The sequence below is a fragment of the Cibotium barometz genome, chromosome 49 (genome assembly GCF_041138505.1).
Source record: "Cibotium barometz isolate CiBa-2024 chromosome 49, ASM4113850v1, whole genome shotgun sequence".
NCBI classification, from domain to species: domain Eukaryota; kingdom Viridiplantae; phylum Streptophyta; class Polypodiopsida; order Cyatheales; family Cibotiaceae; genus Cibotium; species Cibotium barometz.
The window spans coordinates 29,173,029-29,180,869 of record NC_141094.1 but is presented as its reverse complement, the minus strand read 5'-3'; positions in this window follow the sequence as shown (position 1 = coordinate 29,180,869).

The following is a 7,841-nucleotide window of genomic DNA, read 5'->3' as shown; positions in this document are numbered from 1 at the left end:
GTTTATTTCAATGTGAACTTATCATTATGCAACGTGTTGTGTTTTGTGGTGAGGAATGAAGGAGATATATGGAGCTTCTGTACTATTTGTGTGTTGATTAAATGAGAGCTATGACTACCTAGGTGTGTCTCTTGTGATTCCATTTACTCTCTTTTCATGGTATTAGAGACCATGCTCTCATTTTAGGGTTTGGTGAGTGAGTGGTAGAAGAAGCCAAACAAAAACCTTTAAAGCTTTCCTCTAAAGACTTGTGGAGCTGTGGGGAGCACACTTAAAATGAAGTAGATCTAAAGCTTGGCCTAATTGGTGAGAGTAGTCCTAAGACACTCTACTATAGATTGCATGTAGAACTTTGCTATAGCCATTGAAGTGAACGTAAGCCATGTATACTACATTAGAAGGCATTCACACCACTTATACTCAGTAAAGAGCACAAGTGCATTAGGTACTTCATGTACTCAAGTCTCTGGAGGGAAATTAGATACACATTGTAAGCTGAATTATAACAAGCGTCAACAAAAAAAATCAATGAAAACTTTTGTTAAGCTTTCCATGAGCATATAAACACTAAATAAAGGTCTATATGGTCAAAGAAGCTCATTAAGTGTTTTCCCCAATCTTTGTAACACATGCAAATGATGACCCTATAGCTCCTTGGATGCATACTAAGTAAAAATGTGAGGGACTAAGAAGAAGCTAACAGATCTCAAATTCATAATTAGCTAAATAGAGGCTAATTATTGACTAAGTACTCACTCCACACACCAAATTAGAAGCAATGGTTGGATATGGAGTTTGATCAAACATTTACAGAGCCCATGAATGCCTCCAACCTTGATTTGGACAAGGATTAAGTGAGTTATAAGCTGATTAAGACCTACAAATAACTGTTTACAATTTTTCGACCAAAATAGAGAGCTAATTTTGGGATGTATTTGGTAAATGGTGACCGTAGGAGTTGAATGTGGTACATGGAGTATGTATGGATGTAAATGCACATGGTATACGCATGTTTGGATGATTTTCAAGTGATTTGGAGCATTCACAAGCTTAGAAAAATGCCACATTGCAAGGTATAATGGACTGTTTATACATAGTGGTAAATGTATGTGAACAAAGCATTGGAAAGCATCAAGATTGAACTCAGGTGAGTTACATTGGAGTTTCTAGAGAATGATCTCATGTGAAGTCTCTTGGATGTATGGTCACATGTACTTTTGATTAATAAAGTGGGATTTTACATCTCAAATATGAGATTCTAACAGTGTGCTTAGTTTATGCATTTACCTGTTACCTAAAACATTTGAGAAGATAAGTGATGGTCTAGATAAGATTGCTTGGAGAGAATCTTAATAGAAATAACTTTCAAATTTGTAAGTATCGCATGGAAAATATCCTAAAAGGCAAAGGGATTTGGAGTTTGGTGACAGTAGGTGAGGAGATTTGAAGTTTGGTGACAGTTAGGTGAGGAGATGGAGCCGAGGGTTCTAGTAGTTAATGTAAATCTAGCTCAGTTTATAGCACATAGGAACCGGGCAGAGAGATCATTCAAAATGCTACATTATTTCTTGATTTGTGTGGCAGATGGAATTTTATGCTATATCGAGGATGATTTAGACAATCCCAAGGCTACATGGAATACATTGGTGAAGTATGATACAACTACTCAACCAAAGAAAATGTAGTTAAAGCAAAAGATACATAGTGCAACACAAAACAACATAAACATCAATTACTATGTGTAGGAGATTAAAGGATGTGCATATGCACTTGCATCTATTAGTGCCTCTATGGAAGATGATGATTTGGGTACCATTACATTATGGGTAAAGACTACAAGGCATTTGAAACCTCTATCAACGTTAGAGGTGGTGATCCCTGAGTTTTTTATGAGTTGGTCTCTTTGCTTATTGTGGAGGAAATGAAACTTAGTTTAGGTAGTTCATCTAGTACCAACAGGCATGCAAGGGACCAAACATTTTACACTTAGAGGGGTGCTAGAGGTAGGGAGAGAGATAGTTCAAGAGGATGTGCAAGTGTACATGGCTGCCACCATGAAAGGCCTGTTAACCCATTAATAGGGTTAAGAAGAGCTAATACCATTATCTTACATCGAGGATTCAAGGTAGATACACCAAAAGGTCATACATTCAAGATATGAAGCAATGGTGTCCAAATCTACAAGGTTCAATGGAATATCTATGGCGATTCCCGCTTCAAGAGCATGTGGTAGCAAGTTAGAATGAAGTCCCAAGTCATATACTTCATGGTGGATATATTATGATAATAGTCATTGTAATAGCATTAGGCCTCTTATGAGCCTAAAAAGTGAGTGTGAACACTTATGGCCATGTATATAAGTGAATATCTCTCATAATACAAGGATACTCTCCCATTGTGAAATAGAATCTTGATCTTCCTAATATTTCTCCCTATGGGCATGTATATAAGTGAATATCTCTCATAATACAAGGATACTCTCCCATTGTGAAATTGTGAAAGTGAGTGTGAACACTTATGGCCATGTATACAAGTGAATATCTCTCATAATACAAGGATACTCTCCCATTGTGAAATAGAATCTTGATCTTCCTAATATCTCTCCCTAATGTATGCTAGTGAGTGTGTGTGAGTGAAGTGAGGTGAGAGGAGGGACGAGTGCTCATAGTGCAATGCGACGGTGTGACAATGCTCCGCAGGAAGCACGAAGGGTGGAATTTCTTCTCAAGGGGACAGTTGCGGTTCACCACGTAATCTATTGTTGGATATGTTTCAAGGGGGGTTAGGGTGAGTCATTAAAAGTTTTGGCGTCGCTGTCGGGGATCCATCCCTTGGCTTTTTCGATCGTTTTTCTCTAATCTACACATTACCCATTGCCCATTGTCTTGATTAATGGTTTCCCATGAAAAAGATGTGGATTTGATGGAGATTTGTCTATGATTTTGTGAGAAATAGCTCTCTCTTTTGTTTTGTATGAGTTTTTTTTGCTTAATGTTTTGTTTTTGTTGTTTTTAATGTTCCTAGGGCATGAATATAGAGTGTATTAGGCTTAGGTTGCATATATAGAGTGTATTAGAGTGAATATATAGCGTGTATTAGGCTTAGTTTGCATCCATTGCAATAAATAATGCAATAGAGTACAATTTTTAGTGAATTTTTAGCTCTCTTTAGAGTTGAACGTACAGCTAAAATCGTTAGTTTTTTGTTTGATTTATGTGTTTTTTGTTTGAATTATATGCATTGGAGTGTTAGCCAGCATTAGGAGTACATCAATCATTGAAAGAAATTCTCAAAACTATCAAAAAACTCTTGAAATCAGCGAATCTCTCTTAATTTACTGATTTTGTAGGGTGATTAATCTTGTTCAAGAAGAATAAAATTTAGAAAATGTGTTTTTTTGGAGTCAAAATTGCTCATATAAGAGGTCGAAATTAGTATTCTTGGGTGTTTTGGGAGCATCTAAATCCATCAAAACATCTAATTGCATATTAATTTCTTCATTAATTAAAAGAAATTGACTCTCTTTTGGTTAATTTTGCATAAAGAGAAGAAACATTAATTAAGAGTTTAATTAATCTCTAATTATACATTAATTTATACATTAGTTGATGTACATAGCTCAAAAATTCCATGTAATGATGTGCTCAATGGTGTGAATTAATTAGTGATTAGCGGTTAATTAGAGTCCTTGATTAGTCTAAAAGAGAAAAAAAATTAATTAAGAGTTTAATTAATCTCTAATTATACATTAATTTATACATTAGTTGATGTACATAGCTCAAAAATTCCATGTAATGATGTGCTCAATGGTGTGAATTAATTAGTGATTAGTGGTTAATTAGAGTCCTTGATTAGTCTAAAAGAAGGAAAAAATAGTGAAAAGATTAATCTTTGATTAATTCCTAATCATTTTTTTTACATAACTCATTAGGGCTAATGAGCATTGAATGAGAAGATGCCAATAAGTTGTCAAATTGTCCATTTTAGGAGTCATTTATGAAGGGTGTAAGGGGTGTCATAAAAGGGTTGACTTTTTTGATTCCCACTTGCCTTTTTGGAAAAACGCCAATATCTCCCCAATTTAAAAATAAAAAAATATATCCCCCAAACAAGAAAATTCAAATTTTGCTCTTTAAAAACCCACTCACGCCTTAAGGCCTCATGGGAAAAGAAAATGGCTCATGTCTTAAGGCCTCACGTGCGAAAAAAAACGGCTCACGCCTTACGCGTGTCTCACTCCTTAAGTGTCTCACGCCTTAAGGGTCTCACGCCTTAAGGCCTCACGAAAAAAAATGGCTCACGCCTTGAGGCCTCACGTGAAAAAACATTCAATCTAGTTTAAGTCCCTGTGACAAAAAAATAATAGAATAAAAATAAAAATCAAATTTGATAAAATCCGTGAAGTCCATTTCACATCGTGAACTACACCCTGCTAGTTCATGCCATGAAAGGGAAACTCTAGAAAATAGCCTTGTTTTTGGAGGAGGCTCGTATCTCCTAAACCATGAGTCCGCTGAATGCGCTCTAATGCTCATCAGAAATCTAACATCTAGCTCTTCGAAATCTGTCTGGCCGTCCGAGGTCAAAATCGATCATTTTTGCCATGGATCGACAACCTCAAAATTTGACCTAGAAATTGAGACAAAAAACTATTCTTAAAGCACTAAAAATCGCCCAAAACAGCGTGAAAATGATTGCGAACCATATTCGGACTACTTTTTGAGGGTCTAAATAACAAAATCACGAAAGACTGAGAGACACAATTGTAGTACTCCAAAAATACTAAAACTCTCTCATACAAAGTTTTCCAAATTCTTTTCAAAACACCTTCAAAAACGGGCTTAAAACAAGAAAAAAAATTCTTAAATTTTTTTTCATTGAGACAATGATGGAAAATAGGTTTTAAGACCTCCTCTTGCATCTGGTAATGGGAAGCTACTAGCATGCACCTTTTCCGAAAAATATCTGAGATCATTCACGTGCATGTGCTTAAGCTAGTTAGGGAAAAAGGACACTCCTTTGACCCAACGAAGAGTACGCCAAGCCTCCTGAGGCTGTTAACGGACTGTGAGAAAATATAATAAAAGAAAAAAATATATACTTGCTTATTAAAGGAGAAATTAGTAACATCAAGATATGGCAACAATAGAGGGATTGCTAGGGCTCACACACAGACTAGACCCAATGGCTGATATCTTCAAGCCATTGAGATCTATGCCGTAGCTAAAACTTCCAATACCATTTGCCATGCCAACAACAAGCGTGTCATCAGGTTTTACACCCCCTGTCACTTCAATCCCACTGGGCTTTTGTCCTTTAGCTAACATTCCCACAAATACTATAGGTACCAATCCTTTTCAACCCCTAAATGCCCACACCTTAGATATACTGACTAATCTTGGAAGGGGGGTTGCCCAAGGACTACATGACTCGTCCTACCTACATTACCATCCACACACGACCTCAGTGACATACAAAAACACGGCCGTACAAATTTCCAAAATCATGGGCAAATATGATGGAATAATTAATTTGTTCAATTCATTTAAATGTTTGAACAACGATGTGAAGCCTTTGAAAATACAAATTTCTCCACTAAGGTAAATGCATTGAACCTATGCTTTGTGGGAAAGGCTAGTTGATGGTTCATCACATTGATGTTGACAATTAAGACAAACTTCAAAACCTTGAAAACAGCCTTTATCCATGGCTTTTCAAGACAAGGTGATCGATGGAGTGCAGTGAAAGAACTCTATTCAATTGAACGTAAGCCAAACGAAACCGTTAGAGATGTTATCCTTTGGATTAAAGTCTTGAACTCTCATGATGTGGGCTATGGGAGAAACTAAATGATGCTCAACTGAAGAGATGTTTCATGATAGGCTTAAAGAATAATAACTTACACACTCTGATCATTGTATCTAATTCGGAAACATTTGATCAATGTTGTAAAGAAGGAGTACGTTTAGATGACAACATGTTAAAAGATGATCACACGTTGAGATGTTCCTCATCTAAACTAAGTGAAGCAATCGCTAAAGAAAAATTGATCTTAAAATTGTCATTCCCTAAATTCTATGCACCTTTACTTAAAAGCTTACAACCGACATCTCTAAGGGAGGATGAGATCCTTCAAATCCAAACATCCTTAATGCCTCTTCAATTGATGAGTGAAATGCCTTGTGTTCAGTGTAATCACTATGACCATCCCAATCCGTATTGTGCATACAGGACACCTGTTTTTCTATACTAGGAGGCTAACCCACCCTGCATGGGAATATGCTCTGTTACCATATTATAGTAGTGATGTGTGTGAACACACTTAGGACCGCCGGGGCACTTTTTCCCTCACTAGGAGGTTTTTTCCCCCGTGCATTGTATATACGCCCATTATCTTCTAGGGCTTGTTATCTTTCATTTTTGGCACTCATAATACACTACTGTGTAGTGCTCAAGCTTCCTCATCTTCTTGAAGTTGTGTGTGCATTCCTGCAACCCTAATTCCAACAATTGGTATCAGAGCAGGCTTCCTCCTCCCGGGCAGCATCACCGGCACCTGCCGCTTCATCTCCTCCGATTGCGACGAGGTTTCACGAGCGTCTGCAGGTTAGTATATGCCGTGGGAAAGCCCGTAGGGCTTGGTCGTTTCAGAATTTTGATCTAAAGTCATTTCGCCCTCCGTTTTTGCATTCCAAGTACTGCGCAGGCAAAATCGTCCTGCTGTGCAGATTTTCTGTCAAGATTAAAATCTACAGGACAGGTGCCCATTCGTCTGTTTTGGGCTGTGCTACATAGCACAGGTCGATTTTATACAGGTTTACCTCTTACAGACAGCATTTACATCTAGTAGTACAGTCATTGGCCATGGCTGACAACAATGATGTATTCCGCATGTTGGCTGCTGAGGATAAGTTGGATGGCACCAACTATCCATTGTGGGCATATATGATGCGACATGTATTGGTAGCAAAGGGGTTATGGAACATTGTGCAGGGTATTGATGCACGTCCTATTGTGGCTGGGAATGCTGCAAACACATCAGAAACAGGTACTGTTGATGATGGTGCAGGCACAAGTGCTGTAGCAGCTGTTCGAGAACCACCACTTTCAGCAGAGCAGATTCGTTGGGATGGTAGAGATGCGCAGGCTCATGCCTTGATTGCGCTGTCTGTCAAACGGACCATTATCCCACATATTCGCTCCTGCAGGACTTCTAAGGATGCTTGGGATGTACTTGCCACATTGTATCAGGCAAGAAATGAGGCTCGTGTTGCTTATCTCCGAAAACAGTTGGAGAGTGAGCATATGAACGAAGGTGATTCTATGGATAGCTTTTTGACAAAGATCAAGGATTTCAAAGAGCAACTCATTTCTGCAGATGAAATCCTGTCAGACAGTTCACTTGTGCAGACTGTTTTGAATGGTCTACCAGATTCTTATCAAGGTTTTGCTTCCACTCTTCGCTTGATGATGAAAGGCAATCCCAATGCCTTATCATTTGAGGAGTTAGTTTCTGTTTTGCTGCAAGAAGACCAGTCAAGGCAAAACAGGAATATTATGCGTGTCGCAGATCAAGCTTTCGTTGCTAGTCAGAGAAGCGGGAAAGGTAAAGCAGGCTTTTCTTCTAGTAAGCAGAAATCTGCAAATGCTGCGCAACCAAAGAAGGAAGACAAAGACGAGAAGAAGGGTGACAAACAGAAGACATTTTGCAAGTACTGTAAGGGAAATGATCATGTCATCAAAGCGTGTCCTAAGCTGGCTGCGAAAGAGGCTAAGAAGAAAGAGGCTGGTATGGCTGTTGCAGATGCCTCTCCTTCTAACAATGAATCTGCTAATGTTGT